The following is a 19746-nucleotide window of genomic DNA, read 5'->3' as shown; positions in this document are numbered from 1 at the left end:
CATTACTTGTAGCGCTCTGCTATTACTTGGGGTTGTTCTGAATGCCTGAAAATCTGCACAAATGTAAGATATTTTAAGGTTTTAAAAAGTTATGGTTTTTAAAACAGCCTACATGTTCCATCACATTTTTGGATTGTCTAGTCCTTTAAAAGGCAAGAGTATAACAACACTTGCCATCTTCCTGCTATTGCTGCAAACTGCCAGTCAGCTTGCAGAAAGAAAGCTATGTACCATTCTCCTGGCTTAGAAAAAAGACTGTTTGGAAATATTTACGAAAAACACGGAAAGTCATGCTTTGGAACTGAAGGAGCACCACCTATCACTAATTTTTCATAATATTTTAAAATTACATTTTGCAAGCTAGGGGTAGGATGTCAGTTAAGCAGCAGACTGCACACTGGCTATACAAGCTGATACCCCAACTAATAAGATAGCTTGTTTTACTTGTTTAAGAGATTAAGATGGCAAAAAGATGATAATATTCTGTGCAACAAGCATTTCATTCTTGCATGTATAGTGTTATATATTATCTTATAGATATTTATACTACAAGTCTTTGTAATAAAATTGAAATTATAAATGTAGAATAAACATTATAATAACTGTAATCATGAATTAGTCATATTATTTAAGCAGCAGTAAAAATACACTTGCTTTTCTGTTCATACTGTGTATAAACTGAGGTATTTTCAATTAAGGTTACTATAAAGTAAGAATGGTCCATGTATATTGCTTACGCCCTGTAATCTGTTGACAGTGCTTATTTGGTCCAGTGTTAGAATCAGCTGTTACATGCAGTTCAATAAATAGCTGAGAAAAACCTCCTAACCCCCCCAAAAAATAAATGTCAGGGAGTTGTAGAGATGTTTGTCAATCCAGACCATAGATCCTGGGCAAACTATTTTCTATTTCTTGTATTGCTTTCTACTTTTCTCCTCTTTCTCCTTGCCTGCCAGGGAGGACATAAAGGCAAGTGTGAAGTCCATCACTGCCTGGTGAATAGCTGCCCTTTGTGCCTCCGAACTCAATTCACAGACTGAAAGGACCCCGGCCCTGCACTTCTGTGTGTTGCCTGATTCAAAATAGTGCGTACATACTCTGAGGTCTCCCAAAAAGCCTTCCGCTAAGTTTAAATGCATACAATGTTTAGTCAGCTTTAGACCATTCAAAAATCAGGCACTAAAAAAAACTGGAAACAGCATTCCACATTGTAAGCTAGGCAATCTTGTTTTGTGCACAATAAATTATGATGGCAGACCTGGTGTTTCAGTCCTTAATGTCTGCACTGTTGTCAAGGAAACCCCTAACTTGTTTTTTCATGGTTGCCGTGACCTATATGGACTCCCCCCCACCCCCCTACCACCCGTCCATCCCCAATTTTACCACACCCAAATCCATGTCATGTAGTGTAACATGTAGCGAACAGTAGCAAGAAACTGAAGGTTATCTTGTTTAACAGTATTTGTATCACCTTAACCTCTTCCTTTGTTTCTGGGAATATGCGCTAACCACTGATTGAGGAGCATATAAAACTCCATGTCTTTCCCATTCCTCTTTTAGAGACCATCACTAGTCTTGTTAGGCCTAACATTAGCACCCTAGTGAACAAAAGGACCGCACGGCTTAGGGCTGCCCTGGAATGTCAGCGGGTTCACATTTCACATGCAGATGCGTGACCCCAGAGCCCTTTAGTGGGAAGGTGCGCCTTAACCTCACAGAGAAGCAGAAGGAGGGGAAAAGGGGAGTAAGGGGCACCTTAAGGGGAATCTGGGATGGGGGAAGGGTTAAAAATAAGAACGTCTGTGTTTGCATGTGCTCTTCCACTGTCTGTCTATTCTCTCTCTCCCTCATTCCCTGCACATGTTCATAAACTTGGCTGATATACCTTAAAGAATATAATAATTGTCGATATTCTTCAAACTTGTCAGCAGCTGTCTTTTCTGCATGATCTATGATGCCACCCTTCTTTCCTCCCCGCTTAGGAACACATGAAAGCATAAAATTTTAAAGTGCATACAGAAATTTCTCCCCAAATAATTGAAAAAAGCTCAACGGGAGGGTTTATGTAAGGCAAAAGTACTGTGGGCTTCGCAAAAGGAACCAAAGCTACTGTCATCTGCTCTCTGTAGGCCCTGGCATGCACAGATTCAACTCAAGGGCTTCATACTTCTGTAACTTGCTCTCCCAGTTCTGACTGTCTCTTTACCCGTTTGCCTATTCCATCTCTTTCTCATCTCTCAATAGTAAACACTTCAAAAGACAAAAAAATCCTTTGCAAAAGCACGAAGGCTTCAAGTGTGTTTGTTTTATTTTTGACCCCGAAGCTTTTCTGCTACAACTATCCACCTCCAGCTTTTAAATTACAGAACTCACTCACCAAATCCAGAAGTGCTTATTTGTGTACTGCCCGTCTGCCCATGTTATTCTTCCATGAGCTACTCTTGTGTAATTTTCATAGAAAGCAGCTCTGCTTGAACTGCTTTGACTAAAAATGACCTCATCAAAGGAATACTTAAGTTTTACGTGTCAGACGAGAGGACAACTATTGTAGCACCACAGGAAGTAATTTTGGAGGTTAATAATATTATGAAAAATTAAACTAAGTTTGTAAATTCAGTGTTAAATAATGCTTAAAATTATCCAGCAGTAACTGCTTTATTTTGGTAACAATTACAACCTAAACAGTTTAACTGAACGTGTTGGTTTAGTAAGTTGTTGTTCTTATTCATTGTTTGTGGTCCCCAGCAGAGAACTCAATGCTAATACACTTAAATGGGTTGTATTATGAAGGAATATGAAAATGAAAATAATTAATTTAAGAACTGTTTATAGCTGTCATAAGGCTTGTGGTTGAAAAGGTTTCTGCATAGATCAAGAATTAAATTTTTTATCCAGGTTTAACTAGTTCAGTGAGATGGCTACTGGAGTAGGCCAAACTTGCTTGCAAAGCAGAGATTCTTAACTCTGACACAGTCATTGTCAATAAACAGCACATTTTAGCTGTCGCTGTCAGGGAAAAACATGATTCATTGTTAGAATAGGTTTAAGGAGTTTATTAATATTTCCCCAGTCAACATTTACATTTGGGGTGCAAAATGATAGAAAATGGACTTAAAATGGTTCCCAAATAGGATTGTCTGTGATTTACATAGTGGCCCATTCACCTGGTAAGTAGTAGTATTTGGTAGTAAAATGGAGCTCATACAAAAGTCCACAGAGTATACATCCAGTTTGTCGAAAATCCAGTACACTTTAAAAACTGGTTGGAATGGAAATTAAATTTTAACTATTAACATTAACATATTCATTATCAACACATAAATTAAATGTATGGAAAAAATGTCACCCATTATATAAAATTTCTGACAGCTTGTCTTGTTACTGAGGGGTCCTGTCTGATAATTATCTCCTGCATCATATGGGGGCCAGATTTGCAATAGCATTACATCCTAAACGGGATAACCTTGCAATACAGACATGGATCTTTGACCAGCAGTATTTTTCAGTACAAAGACATAAATAAGGACTGACAAAAATATAAATATCTAACTAACAGCATTTAAAGTGTTGGCAACTTGTCACCAACTACATTCATCACCCATCTCACTTTCATTGCTAACATTCATCAGGGTCAGCAGATCTGCCTTTATACAAGTGTTCTTCCATATTTAAAGGTGTGTGTGTGCGTGCTTTGTGTTTAGCAGCTCTGCTGTCCAATAGTTTAGACATCTATAGCATCCACAGCAAGGCCAGAGGAGCAAGAGAGCAATCCATAGGCCTGCGTAGCCATGGCAACTAAACAAGGAATAGGCTAGATGTCAGCCAAGCACGGCTAAATCACCCATTAGAGAAAGCAGAAGGGGGAGAGAGGGAATACTGGTCAGAGCGCAAGAGGCTAATGGGGAGATAAGATGGTCAACATATAGGCGACACACACAAATTCAGGTTCACAGTGAGACAAACAATAGGACAGCACACTGATGTTGGCTCTTTGTGCTGGAGCAGAAAATGCAAGAAAAGCAACAAAGCACTTAAAAACATATACCGATCTGCACATGTAGGTAACTTGATGGAAATTGCATAAAAAACACACAGCCACACATGGTTAAACACACACACACAAGCATACAAAGGGCACAAAGGGAAGACAAAATGGTTTTAATAAAGACGCCCTCTTGGAGAGGTTGCTCATGAATGTGAGAAAGATGTATTTATAGGAATCCTCCTGTGGGATCCGTTGAGCTCGGCGTCACATTTGTGCATGAGAAAGAGCGTGAGAGAAGGCTGTTTTGTTGGCTCTTGTTTCTTCCTTCTAATCCTGTATGCTTCCCCTGCTTTCATTCTAAAATAATAAGTTACACGTTAAAGATAGCATTGGGCTAAAGCAACTAAACCCCAGGAGATGTGTTTGAGTTAGGACGTGCATAGATATATATATATATACAGGCATTGACATTTTAAAATGTCCAAACAAGCTTTTACGCCTAAAATGAACATATGTAAAAGAATTCAAGCAGGGTCCGAGAATACATACATGTACCCCAATCAGTCTATCTTGTACAAAAAATACAGCCACATGCACACCCGGCACACAACGTAGAGTTAGGCAGGCTGGCTCCTCCTGATTTTAATGCTGCACATTCATTTGCATGCGCCATAATTAGCGTCAGGCACACAGAGGCTGGTCCTCGGGGAGCTCTGTGATAACCGCTTCCCCTTCTATTAGAGCTCTCATTCCATGAGTGTCAGACATTGCACATCTTCATTGTGGGGCCTGCAGCTCATGAGCTCAGAGGAGATTCTCTGTTGCTGAAGCTGCTGCTGGAATGTCGAAAAAAAAGGCAAGGCATCAGGGACAGGGGCTGAAAAGAAAAGGTTGGAGGATGCTATGTTTGGTGGAGGTTGGAGAAGAAAAAAAAAATAAGCCTGTGAAATGTAAGGAAATAAAAGGAACAAGGTAAAAAAGTTTTCAGCACAAAGAATAAAAAAAGACGGCGAGACAAGCGAGGTAGTGCGTGGCAAAAGCGGTTACACATTGTGCCGCCGACAGACAGGCTGGACAGAGGTAATGAATGCAGTTATTAAATTGTTTCAGCTGCAAAGAGGTCTATTCTTATGCCATTATAAAGGGAACAATTTATCCCCACTGATCGGCCCTGTCTCCTTTCTCTTCGCTCGCTTTGATCTGCCAGCATATTGCCTTGATGTGTCCTATTCAATAGCGAATCTGGGGCAATTTTAATGCTTTTGTACCTCACCACCGCTCCAGTTCTCCCTCCCTGTTTAAAAATAGCTGTTAATTATAAGTGCAGTTTAAATGTCTCTAGTGACCCAGAAATGCAGGTTGGAGTGAGAAGAAGGGACCAAGCATCTCCAAGTTTAAAAAGAGCGAAACACTATTTCTTTCTTTATCATGGTTTCTTCAATCTCCCTTTTTTTCTCCTCACACCCCCTGCCACTTCTTTGTCTTCTTCATTCACTTCCCTTCAATTCTACTTCTGTGTTCCTTTCGTGTTTTTATTTTCTTCATCTCTTACTCTATCCCACTCCTCTGTGGTGTCTTCTGCAGTTCGGTGGGAGCGAGGAGAGGGCTGGAGGATAGGGGACTCGTTTTTTTCTCTCCGACACACAAGAGAACTGCAGCAGGGAGACATTGGAGACCACAGCTGTAAGACCGCTTCAGTCTGCAGATTGGATGTGCGTCATGTGGAGTCTTTGTATTTCCCTCCCCGACTTCCTCCTCTAATGCAGCCGCAGGAGTGGGATGTTGAAAGCAAAAGCATGTGAGGGTGCACTAGGTAGCACAGTGTGAAGCAGAGACGCAGTATACCTGTGGGGAAGAGAAGGTGCTGTACAGGGACCTGAGGTGTGCACCTAGGGGGGTGCAATGTTATAAATAAAGCATTAGCCTCTTAAAGGGAACAGAAATGTGAAGGGCTGTCTCGGTATCTCTTTTCCCCCTCTAACTCTTACTAACAGTTAACCTGCAGGCAAGAGCATGTAGTCTTTTCATCATTAAGGATGTACAATGGAAAAACAGTAAGTGGGAAATTGTGAGTGTCAACTGTATAAAAATGAGGATTCACTTTAAATTCAAAACTGGTTAAGGAAACATTTTGATCCAAAGTGACTGTTTAAGGTTGATATATTCTAGTTTAGGTGGTCATTTTGTAAAGAAATGCAGCTGAAATATTGGAAACACACAGTGTAAAAAGACTGAAAACTAAGTTTCTGCATGGCATCACCACTCAAACGTGACTGCTTCATTATAATATTCATGGAGGTGTCTCTTACATCATACATGCAAGTTCAATACTTCTGCGCCATAACTTCATCACTTCTTTCATTTGAAAGAAAGAAGACATATATTGAAAGAAAACAGCTCAAAACTTTCCAACCTTTTCCCCTAATATCCTCAAGATGCTATTTTCTTAGAAATGTACAACATTGCATGTCCTACTGACCAGTCAAGAATGGCAGTTTTGAAATTAGAAACATTTACTTGTTCACCCAAAGCAAGAACTGTGTTCTTATTCTCTGTAGAAAGTTAAGCTTGCTCCTACTGTTGGATGGACTCCACCATGTCTTTCCATTGTCATCGCTCCTAGTCGTGGTATTCATTGACAAGATCTCATGGCTCAGTTGGAGAGAGAAGGGTGTCTGGTTTGAGAACCTCAGGGTCTTATCTTTGTGCTTTGCAGAGTAAATCAGGACCAGAGCATAACCAAAGACTAAAGTGTCATGATCCTAATGTGTTTGCGAGTATCAATGAGAGTAGTGTTGAGATCTTTAACGAACAGAGGATCTCTGCTGGAGGGCGTTGTCACCGACTGTAGATTCCACACCTGTTGTCAATTTCCTCATCAGGCTGCTTGGGATTTAAGGTGCTAGTCTGTCAGATACCAACCATTTTGGTAGAGTCAAGCCAGATCGTTCTCGCTAAGAAGTTATTCACGACAGAATTTACGTCTTACTACTTACCTTCCTTGAGCTCACTCCTTGTGTCCTTCGTGTCTTCTAGGTGTAATCCCCGCTATTTGTTCACAAACCAACCTTGAGTCAGGTCTCCAAACCTCACTGTGACAGATCTCCCTGGAAATCAGCCCACGGTTGTCCAATGCAGTTCTAGTGTCTTGAGCCGTTACCTGCCTGGCTGCTCTCTAAGCCTCCTTATTCCCACTCTGGTTGGATCTCAGTTATACTACTCCGCTCACATTGGAAAACTTCCAGGAGCTCACACCCACTTAGGGAGATTCTTGTCCTCAGATAATCAACAGGCTCTTGCCCTTTCCTCAGAGTTCTCCATTGCTGAAAGCAAAGTAAGACAGCATAGTTCTGTAATGCAACTTAAAGATCAATTCTCATTACTCCTCCGGTTCCATCTAACCTCAGCTTTCTTCCCTAGTAATTTTTTTCTGTAAATAAATCCTTTTGTTCCCTAGTCAGATTCTGCATGTGGGTCAGGAAACTTTACAGAAAAATGACACAAAGTGCTTATATGGAAATTGGTTGAGGAGCTCAGTGGGAAACACGGGACTAGATTTCACTTCTAGCCTGGGACATAGTGATCTTTTTTGAATTGAGTGTTGCTGGGGAGAGTAATGTTCAGGCTTTCCTCTTAAAACTGTCACCCCATGACCTGATCTTGGATAAGCGGAAGACAACGGGAAACGGATGGATGCTCCTCATAGAGCGTAAAAAAACAATGAAGAAGCCTTTTGGATGAGAGGTAAAATGTCTTCAAGAAACAATAGAAGTCCAGTTGCCTTCTATGTTAGCACATTATTATGTTCTGGATGACGGAGAATCTAAACCAGTGAAAAAGAGTCAATTCAGAGTAAAATGTTTTTGATTTTTTTAAGCAACACTGTTTATTAGCCAAAACTAAAGAAAATGTCCCCTTATCTGTGGCAAATGGTTTTTTGCCAGAGCAAATATAGATGCTCTGACTGGCAACCTGTTGTTGTAAGAATGAATATGAATATATTTGTCAGGATCTGCAGTTTTGTGTGTGTGCTTTTTCTTTTGTTTTGTATGTTCACTTCTCAGATGGTGCTTGAGTTCTCAGGTGCGCTGGGTGACAGGTGCGACTAATCTGCTGATTGCTTGGAGGTGTACTTAAGCAGGAGGCTGCCAGCACTTCAGCGACAGAGTGTTTACCTTCAGTGGTACAAGCTCAAGCCACAAATAATCTTTGCTATGTGCTATGCTCTTAGTAATCTTCGTTTGTGCTCCTTTGCAGGTTGTTTTACCTGAATCTTCGGATAACCCTTGTTGATGCCTGACTTCGCTCTCAGCATACTTTTGCTGTTTTGGATTTTCGACTTCTGGAGAAAGTTCGCCTATTTTTGTGCATTAAGATCCAAGATTCCTGTTTACTTTGTCTGGACAAAGACCTGCTGACAGCTTCCTGTTTTCACCGTCATCTGAACCTTGGCATAAGCGTAGCCTGTTCACCCTCCAACGCAAGTACCACCATTCTGAACTCATCATCATCCCTCACAGATCTCTCAAGCCTTACCAGAGAAACTTCTGTGCCAAACACTCAGACTCCGAATCCCTCTACCTCCCCAGCGGTTAGATTACTCCAACATAGTAAGCTTCGTCTCATAACTCATTAATCACGTTAAGTGTAGTGTTTTGATTTATTTATTTCATGTTAACTATAGCATTTCGATTTACCTGCTTTTTCTCTTTCTTTGTACAGTTGGTGATTTACCAGTTCATTTCAATTCAGTTTATTTATATAGCGCCTATTCACAACACATGCTGTCTCAAGGCACTTCACAAAAGTCAGGTACATACGTTCCAATTAATCCTAACCATTGAACAGTGCAGTCAGATTCAGTTATTTATTCAAATTGGAGAAAACGTTTTTCTATCTAAGGAAACCCAGCAGATTGCATCAAGTCAGAGACTTGTAGATTCACTCCTCCTGGATGAGCATGTAGCAACAGTGGACAGTTACTGGCGTTGACTTTGCATCAATCCCTCATACTGAGCAAGCATGTAGCAACAGTGGAGAGGAAAAACTCCCTTTTAACAGGAAGAAACCTCCAGCAGAACCAGGCTCATCATGAGCGGCCATCTGCCACGACTGACTGGGGGTTTGAGAGAACAGAGCAGAGACACAAAAAGAATACAGAAGCACTGATCCAGGAGAACTTTCTATGGGAAGGAAAAGTAAATGTTAGTGGATGTAGCTCCTTTAGTCGTTTCACCTAGAAACAAAGAACATATAAATTTTGAGCCAGTTTTCAAGGATAGTCTGAAAGAGAGCACATATAATTAGATACAGTAAAAGCTCAGTCAACTGCTATATATAGGAGAGAGAAATTGTTAAACACTGAAAGACAGGGCCAAGTGGATCATCTGTAGAAGGTGAGCATTAAGTTGTTGCCAGCAGAAGCTTGGACAATGCCCCTCTCCAGAAAGATGTCACAGATAGACACAGTCAGGCCAGGTGTAGCTTCTACGAGGAGAAAAGAGAGAGAACATAAACTTAAAAACTGAAATAACAGCAAATAATGCAAAATTGGAGAGTAGTGTGAGAATGTATCGAAGAGGGTGAAAGTGGTCATTATATCCTCCAGCAGCCTAAGCCTGTAGCAGTGCCAGGGCCCGGCCACCCCAGAACGGGCCATGTGTAGGGGCACTAAGTAAAATAATAAACTGATAAAGTTTGTCCATCTAGAGCCCACTGATGGTCATTGTTATACTAAAAACCACAAGGATTGGGATACCTCTCTCTGTCAGACTGATTATAACCATTGGAAAAGAGAAGGGGTCATACAGGTAGTGAAAAAGCAGGGTGTGTTTGCACCTCAACCATAATTGAGCCGGTTTAGGCTAAACCTGACTTCCACTTACTCCATCCAACAGGGAGGGAGGAAGGCGGAGGCAAAAAAGGAAGATAGCTCAGGATAACCTGAGCCACTCTAACTATAAGCTTTACCAAAAAGGAGTTCCTGCACATTTCCCATTCACCTTTGTTTAAGAAAATAAATCTTCTTCATAATCCTGTTTCTTCTTCTGAGTGTTTCATCTGCATGTGGGTCAGAACTATCTCGAGCATAATGACAATATTATTTAATATCCAATATTAATACTTTACTATTTTATTAAATAATATTTCGGTCTGTTAAGGGTTGTCCTGTGAATACCAGCCCAATAAGGCGGTAGTATTAGGACAAAACTGAAAGGGATGAGCCAAGCTCTGACATTATTGAATAGCAAAACTCTGCACACGCATGGAATGAATTCACACAATTTCTTAAAATACAAGAATTTATTAACAGAAATAAGTCAACTCAAAGTCAAACATATTTCAATCAACAAACTCTTTACTATGCTAAAACAATCCAACTAAACTACCAAGCACAATTAAAGAATAAGGGTGACTAATGTGCTATGTACAATATAAACAAGTTGATCAAATATGGTTGAAAACCATGACTGATGCAACATTACTATGCAATGTTATTTATGTTTGAGAACCAAGGATTATCTTGAAGAATCTGGAATTGAAATTAAGTTAGTCTTGGAACTAACTTGGGCAATAATTGGCATACCTTTAGACAACCATTCACAATGCAAGATCAGATAAAATGTTATTTTAAGAAATTAATGTTTTAAAGAATGATTTGCGGAATAAAACTAACCTTCTAGGATGACCAATTCTCAATGGTGTTTAATTAACTGCCTTTACTTATTAATGTAATATTTAAAGAAATGTTATTTTGAATAAGAACCAAATCTTTGAGAAATGGGCTTAATTGTGTTACTTAGTAATTAAGTTTAGTAAAATAATTAGGGAAATATTATTTTACTGGATTGAAAACTAACAACCTTTTTGGTTAATGATCTTTATCAGGCAAGCACGTGTTCTTAGCTGTTAGCAGTTAAAGCTAACAAAAGAAGCTCATAGCTTATCATCTGAATCAAATACATACCTTTAAAATACCATTAATAAAAGGGTTAAAATGCATAAGCGTGGATGGTGCGTTATGGCTGATCTTCTGTGTTTAAGAATCACCCTTTAAATAAAGTTTGTCTTAACTTAAAAAAAAAACAAAAAAAAACACAGAGCACACAAACTGAGCACATGTGCTTAGCAGATAATCTGATAGCATTAAGATAGCTGAGTTTCAACACAAACAAAACCAAATGACATAAAACAACAAATGTTCAGATTATTTCATTCTAAATTACTTCTCTCTGTCCAAACCTAACCTCTTACGTGAACCGTGTTGAGGAAAAGTTGTCCGGAGATGAAGTTTGAAGAAAGCTTCTACAGTGAACCAAGGTTTAACTGCAGCTAACCTCCGTAGCTGTGGGGTGGGGCGGCTCGTTCTGTCGCCCGGCCAAACTGCACGTTACAACTGTAACCACGGTGATGCAGTCCCGTTGTCCTTCCTTCAGACCGGGGAAACTGCTCCACTCGACGTTGTAGAGTCAGGGTCTCTGCTGGGAACTCTCTGGAACACAGTTTGCTTCTGTAGACCTCAGAGAGAAAGTCAAGCAATGCTTGTACCTTAATTACCCCCGTTCATGAATGAATACCGGATACAAAACAGCAATTCATTCCTACTTAACTTAGTCCATATGATCGCGTGATCGTATGACACTCTTGGATCCAGTTTGAAGAGTTATGTCTGTTTGCCTGCAAAGAAACATTAGTGCGCTGTGTCCCTCCGTCCAGTTCCTCTGGGGACCTGTGTGGAAGAGGTCAGCTTGTTGCGAAAGCGGTGATTTTATTTGGACAGTGATGTCACGGGAAGTCCACTGTTACCCCCTTGTCCTGGCTGTGCTGGAAGTAGGTTAATGCGATTTATTTTGAAAGTTCCAGAAAAGTTCGTATTGGCCTTTCATTTTGTAACCATGGCTGGGATACCAACACTTTCCAAGGTGTACCTTGGACAGTCACCTTGCAAGTCACCTTGTGATCTTGCAAGGATAAACGTGGATGGATGGGTGGAACAGATGTGATGACATGCCATTGATATCTTGCCTCTCTGGTAAACATCTATTAGTCAGATATGACACGTTGTAGTATGAGTTTTAATTGATTGACAATTAAAGTCTATGACAACGAAAAGGCCTGTTTATGTGTTGGTCTGTGGAGCTTCTTTCTTAGCATTTTAGTGATGCTCATACATGATTCGAGGTACAGCACCATGTTCTTTTCAGAGATGCCTTTAATCAGTTTTCTGAAATTTGTGTGGCTCAAAATAAGAGATCAGCAGAGGTTCAGTGGTATGGTTGTGGTTATTAAACATTTTAAACAAGCACATTTTAAAAGCCTTTAAAAATCATTGAGCTGGAAAACATTGTTCTGTTAAAAGGGTAGTTCTCAGGAGAACAATATTGCATTCAGATAAGCTCTATCTCAATATTATTTGACTGTGCTCAGATAAGATTGTGTTAAAACTAGGGAGGTCCCATCCAATCCCAAGTATTAGATTGGGGTCCCAGTGAAAATTTTAAATGATTGTTATTGATTTTCTCACCCATCTTGATTGTGGCAATATGTAAGCAGCATGACCAGCAAGCAGTGTGGCAGCCATTTGCAACTTTTGTAAATCATGGGCTTTTCTCTAGTGCATAGTTTGCATAAACATTATTATAGGTTGTCCAATTTATTTTGTCTAACACAGTTTTCCTTAACAATCAATTTGCTTTATTGCTTACAATGACACAGTGAAACTGTATTGGCTGCTGCACGTTCCTTGCTCTCTTGGTTATACACTCACTAGCCACTTTATTAGGTACACCTTGCTAGTACCGGGTTGGACCCCTTTTGCCTTCAGAACTGCCTTAATCCTTCATGGCATAGATTCAACAAGGTACTGGAAACATTCCTCAGAGTGTTCGGTCCATATTGACATGATAGCATCACACAGATGCTGCAGATTTGTCGGCTGCACATCCATGATGCGAATCTCCCTTTCAACCACATCCCAAAGGTGCTCTATTGGGTTGAGATCTGGTGACTGTGGGGGCCATTTCAGTACAGTGAACTCATTGTCATGTTCAAGAAACCAGTATGAGATGATTCGTGCTTTATGACATGGCGCGTTATCCTGCCGGAAGTAACCATCAGAAGATGGGTACACTGTGGTCATAAAGGGAAGTGACATGGTCAGCAACAATTCTCAGGCGGGCTGTGGTGTTGACATGATGTTCAGTTGTTCAGTTGACATGATGTTCAGTTGACATGATGTCTGTTCACTAAAACCAGCCGCCACAGAGACAGTTTCTTCCCCCAGGCTGTTTCTCTGATGAACATTCAATAAAGTACAAAATAACAGCATACAGATGTTGCAAATGCACCTTTTTATTATATATGTGTATATTGTACATTGTAAATTTGTATATTCTGTAATGCAAAAACAGAACAAAAGAGTAAAGTGTACCGGAGTCAAATTCTTTGTTTGTATGTACGAACTTGGCAATAAAGCTGATTCTGATTCTGAGTTGGTACTAAGGGACCCAAAGTGTGCCAAGAAAATATCCCCCACACCATTACACCACCACCACCAGCCTCAACCGTTGATACAAGGCAGGATGGATCAATACTTTCATGTTGTTGATGCCAAAGTCTCACCCTACCATCTGAATGTCGCAGCAGAAATTGAGACTCATTAGACCAGGCAATGTTTTTCCAATCTTCTATTGTCCAATTTTGGTGAGCCTGTGCGAATTGTAGCCTCAGTTTCCTGTTCTTAGCTGACAGGAGTGGCACCGGATGTGGTCTTCTGCTGCTGTAGCCCATCCACCTCAAGGTTCGACGTGTTGTGCGTTCAGAGATGCTCTTCTGCATGCCTTGGTTGTAACGAGTGGTTATTTGAGTTACTGTTGCCTTTCTATCAGCTCAAACTAGTCTAGCCATTCTCCTCTGACCTCTGGCATCAAGACGGCATTTGCACCCACAGAACTGCCACTCACTGGATATTTTTTGTTTTTCGGACCATTCTCTGTAAACCCTAGAGATGGTAGTGTCTGAAAATCCCAGTAGATCAGCAACTCTTTAGCCACTTACTCTGGATAAAAAACACTGTCAGGAGGAGCATGGTGTCCCTTTAATTAAAGAATGTGGCAGTATGTTATGAGCCAAGTATATATCTTTAAAAATATTAGGTTGTTTTGCAGAAGCTGCTGCTGGGTGAAAACGTCAGTCATTGTAAAATAAAAACAGATACTACAACTGCAGAACATTATTTGTCAATCAGTCATACCGATAAAATGTAATAGCTTATTTTACTGCACTTAAAAATGATGGCTTTTTCAAGAAAATATTTGGTATTGATTTTAATGAAATATTGGACTGGGACATAGTATTGGCAAAAGCCTAAGCTTAAATTACTCAAATTGGGTTCTTAGTACGTTAATGAAACAATGTGTTAGTTAATCCAAAACCATGACAGCAAAACCTTGATACTGTGACAGGTAAGGAAAGTATGATGATAAATAGTCTGCTATCCATTATTGTAGCAAGGTAGGAAGCATTTATAGGCAAAATGAACCTATTATAAGTTTTAACTAGTTCAGCTAGTTTTACTGGAAACTTTAAATTACTTGAGTCAAAATCTGAGCAAGAAAGCAGCCACAAAAACATCAGCTGAGAAATTCTTGTTACTCTTGCTGCTGCCAGTTCTTACGTACATTATAAATACAAATTCCGGATAAAATCAAGGTAAACACAATTGAATACAATTAAGAGGTGTTAGATACTGACTTCAAAGAAACCATGGGCACTGAGAGTGCAAAGAGAAAACAGACTTTGTTGCATTGACAACAGTGCAGTACAGCAGGTGACAAGAACAGATGAAAAGCATGCACTTCTTCGCTGCTGCTACTGCTGCACATTAGCATTGCTGTTTGCCAGGGGTATCACGGTTGACACGTGCGTTTATGTGTGCTTGCATAGCGAAGTACGAAGACATCTCGGTCAAGCCCTCACACGGTGACAAAGGCTGAAAAGGATATAATGAGATAAGAAACGTATGCAAATGAACCTGGCCACAGTTCAAACTAATCAGCTTAACGCTCTGATAGATATCAGCTATTTGTCGCATCATGCACACACTTGCTCTAGGAAGTTAAGACAATCAGGGAGAGTATGTGTGATCCAACGATACTCTCAAAGTGACTCAATAACACAAAACACTCATGAAACTGTTCACAACACTTGTAGATTTAGAGAAAGACTGACTGATGCAGTGTTGTGCTGTTTGTGGAAGTGATTGTGTGAACTCATTTCAAGTATGCTGTAATGCTAATGGTCAACACACATGCAAATACACAAAAAATCATGTCAGGTCAGGTCTTTCACAAGCTAAACAAGAAGAGGCCCTGGCAAAGTCAGTCAAGTCTGACCCCCAAAGAAATACCCCAGCTTTGCCAGTCGATGTAATTTCCCTAATTCTGTGTTAATATTGTAGATTTTAATTGTATTATGCTTGTTGTAGGATTTGTTCTGTCAATCCAAAGGACAGAACCCCAAATTATATATAAAATACAGTTCTTACAGTTTATTCTATAATATTTGTATGGAAAAGGTGAATGTGTCTGTTGCATAGTTCTAGGGCGTCATTTTAAATGGTTTGCTGTCATCAGGCAGGGGGGAAGAAGTCATGCCCCAGCTGTACACTTCGGCACATCTCTCTGCAGCTATTATTACCAGTTGGAATCCAGGACACCCTAAATGGTGTGGGGGCCAAACGGTAACCACGAGTAAAAAAGTGTCCTTGGAGAAACACAGCTGCACCTTCATGGAAATCTGTTGACTGACCTTCACTTAGACAAAACTATGCACATTAGAAATTACTGGAGCAAAAAAAAAAAAAAAGAAAAAAAAAAAACCTAACTGACTTTTAAATTATTGTTGTTTAATGTCACAATTTAAATACTGAGTACATTAAAACGCAGAAGTGTAGAAATATGCAGTGCCTTGCAACAGCATTCATACTCCTTAAACATTTTCCTAATTTATCACATTAAAACCACAAACTCAAAGTAATTTTATTGGGGTTTTATGAGAAAAAACTATTACATAATTACAAAGTGAAGAGACAATGATACATAGCTTTCCATAAAATAATTTCAAGGGTCTAGCATGGGGGTCCCCAAACCCGAGACTCTGGTCCAAATCCGGACCCAGGGAGCATTTTCTCAGGACCGTAAGGCATTTCCTCATATACTGTAGACGTTTAATTCCTGCCGCATCTGACTTTTAACAGGCACGATGGGCAGCTATGTGGATCAGCGACATTCGGTCCACCCTTCAAGCAGTGCAGTACAGTGTGGTGCTATTAACATGACTGTTAATCGCTGTTAAGCTAGCTTGGGCGCTCATACTTGCTGACAGTTAAAGGACTTGGTGGTGCACATATGGGTGAGTAAAAGAGGATGGCTTTGTCAAAAATATATAAAGTGGACTACGTAAATCACACATTTAAAGATGAATAGACAGACACATACGCTTTATTTTAACTTCCTTGGGGTGTACGGCCAGTCTGCCTTATATGTTTTGAATCAGTTGAACTTATAAAGAGTTGAAATCTAAAGAGACATTATGAAACCAAACATAGGAACTATCCGCCTGGGTCTGACAGTAAGACAGTAATGTCACAGTCTCTTACAGCACAACAGCGAGCATACGAGTGTTCACTGACAGGACAGTCAATTTTAAGAAAACACACAAAGCCTTTCACTGACTGGGAAACAATCAAAGAGTGCATGTACGCTATGGCAGAAACACTTTTAGATTGAAAATAAGGACAACTTAAGGAAAAGGTTAAACAAATTGCCATGTCTACCACAAGCACAACAAGGAAAGCAGAATTGTTCTACCAAGATGTACGGACCCAGCTCGATTGTGCCATTCAAAGTGTGTTTAATATTGGTACTTAAATTGGATTTCATTTTTCTGTTCAGCAGACGATTTCATGGGCATATTAATAATTAGTAAATAAAAAAAAAAAAAACTAGTGTTAATTAAATGTTAAATAAAAATTAAAGAAAATATTTTTGTCAGTTGATTTAAAATGTTCAGACCCCAAAGTGTTTGGGTGACAGAGGAAGTGGACCTCTTGCTATTTCAGTTGGGGACCCCTGGTCTAGTATGTACAGGTCCTTCTCAAAATATTAGCATATTGTGATAAAGTTAATTATTTTCCATAATGTCATGATGAAAATTTAACATTCATATATTTTAGATTTATTGCACACTAACTGAAATATTTCAGGTCTTTTATTGTCTTAATACGGATGATTGTGGCATACAGCTCATGAAAACCCAAAATTCCTATCTCACAAAATTAGCATATTTCATCCGATCAATAAAAGAAAAGTGTTTTTAATACAAAAAACGTCAACCTTCAAATGATCATGTACAGTTATGCACTCAATACTTGGTCGGGAATCATTTGGCAGAAATGACTGCTTCAATGCGGCGTGGCATGGAGGCAATCAGCCTTTGGCACTGCTGAGGTCTTATGGAGGCCCAGGATGCTTCGATAGTGGCCTTTAGCTCATCCAGAGTGTTGGGTATTGAGTCTCTCAACGTTCTCTTCACAATATCCCACAGATTCTCTATGGGGTTCAGGTTAGGAGAGTTGGCAGGCCAATTGAGCACAGTGATACCATGGTCAGTAAACCATTTACCAGTGGTTTTGGCACTGTGAGCAGGTGCCAGGTCGTGCTGAAAAATGAAATCTTCATCTCCATAAAGCTTTTCAGCAGATGGAAGCATGAAGTGCTCCAAAATCTCCTGATAGCTAGCTGCATTGACCCTGCCCTTGATAAAACACAGTGGACCAACACCAGCAGCTGACACGGCACCCCAGACCATCACTGACTGTGGGTACTTGACACTGGACTTCTGGCATTTTGGCATTTCCTTCTCCCCAGTGTTCCTCCAGACTCTGGCACCTTGATTTCCGAATGACATGCAGAATTTGCTTTCATCCGAAAAAAGTACTTTGGATCACTGAGCAACAGTCCAGTGCTGCTTCTCTGTAGCCCAGGTCAGGCGCTTCTGCCGCTGTTTCTGGTTCAAAAGTGGCTTGACCTGGGGAATGTGGCACCTGTAGCCCATTTCCTGCACACGCCTGTGCACGGTGGCTCTGGATGTTTCTACTCCAGACTCAGTCCACTGCTTCCGCAGGTCCCCCAAGGTCTGGAATCGGCCCTTCTCCACAATCTTCCTTGGTCACCTCTTCTCGTTGTGCAGTGTTTTCTGCCACACTTTTCCTTCCCACAGACTTCCCACTGAGGTGCCTTGATACAGCACTCTGGGAACAGCCCATTCGTCCAGAAATTTCTTTCTGTGTCTTACCCTCTTGCTTGAGGGTGTCAATAGTGGCCTTCTGGACAGCAGTCAGGTCGGCAGTCTTACCCATGATTTGGGTTTTGAGTGATGAACCAGGCTGGGAGTTTTAAAGGCCTCAGGAATCTTTTGCAGGTGTTTAGAGTTAACTCGTTGATTCAGATGATTAGGTTCATAGCTCGTTTAGAGACCCTTTTAATGATATGCTAATTTTGTGAGATAGGAATTTTTGGTTTTCATGAGCTGTATGCCAAAATCATCTGTATTAAGACAATAAAAGACCTGAAATATTTCAGTTAATGTGCAATGAATCTAAAATATATGAATGTTAAATTTTCATCATGACATTATGGAAAATAATGAACTTTATCACAATATGCTAATATTTTGAGAAGGACCTGTAGTCCTATTCATGCCTCTGTACTCTGATGCCCTTTCATGAAAGTTTGTGTAACTAATTGCCTCCAGAAGTAATCTAAATTGTGTTAACAGAGTTCACCTATTTGTGATCCAATCTCAATATAAATACAGTGAAGGCCTTAGATGTTGTTAGATAATGTGTGCCACTTTATGCAAAGTAGAGTACAGCATAAATATGTGAAAGAAGCTGTTTTGGTCAGATGAGAGAAAAACTATACTTCTTGGCCGATGTGCAAAAGGCTATGTGTAACAAAAACCTAAAACTGCTTTTTGGACTTATTAAGCCATTCCCTCCATGAAATATGGTGGTGACAGCATGTTGTTGAGGGGATGCTTTACTTTACCAAAGGTGCTTACAAGTGAGTACAGCTGAACTTGAAAAATTCTATAAAGAAAAATGGCCAGAGTCAGTTCTTAGATCGGCCAATTTGCCAGCGATGTTACCCAGAAGACTCCTAATGGCAGCTAAAGGTGACTCTGCAATCTATTGTAGAGCCACTCCAATGAGTGTCCTGAACACAAATGCATGCCACACCATTAAGCTTTTTATATAAAAAAAATTTAAATCCAAAACCTTTTTTTCTTTTACTTTGTCCAATGTGTGTTTGTTTGTGTTGTGTGTTGTGTGCTCAAAATTTGCTGTTGGTTGCAACTTTGTTGAACAAACACCATGAGTTCATGAAAAAACAGCACATTAACCACAAAACCTTACATTATTAAAAAATGTCATGTATTAAAAAACATCATGTATTAAAAAAACTCTTTGCTTTTCATCCCCCATTCATTTTCTGTCTTTCTGCCTTTTAGATCTTTCACTGACATTTATCACTAAGCTACCTTTTCACCCGACCTATTCCTAAGCAAACCTGGGCCCAGACATCTTTATGGAAATCACTTCTGTGGGCGTGTTGATTTGCAAAGGGCATCGTGGCTGTTCAGTTTACCCTTGCCCACTGATGTTATATGGGTGGGGGGTAGACACTGACTTCCACAAA

General features: G+C 40.0%; 1 long non-coding RNA gene across 1 annotated transcript; it reads left to right on the top strand.

Annotated features, from left to right (window-relative positions):
- The first annotated feature begins 7426 nt into the window (after window positions 1-7426).
- On the top strand, window positions 7427-8706 carry LOC124877130. Its single transcript, XR_007040445.1, has 3 exons — window positions 7427-7729; window positions 8050-8168; window positions 8243-8706. It is a non-coding gene; the product is annotated as an uncharacterized LOC124877130 (long non-coding RNA).
- The last annotated feature ends 11040 nt before the right edge of the window (window positions 8707-19746 follow it).

The sequence above is a fragment of the Girardinichthys multiradiatus genome, chromosome 12 (genome assembly GCF_021462225.1).
Source record: "Girardinichthys multiradiatus isolate DD_20200921_A chromosome 12, DD_fGirMul_XY1, whole genome shotgun sequence".
Classification (NCBI taxonomy): domain Eukaryota; kingdom Metazoa; phylum Chordata; class Actinopteri; order Cyprinodontiformes; family Goodeidae; genus Girardinichthys; species Girardinichthys multiradiatus.
This window is presented reverse-complemented; position numbering and strand designations above follow the sequence as displayed.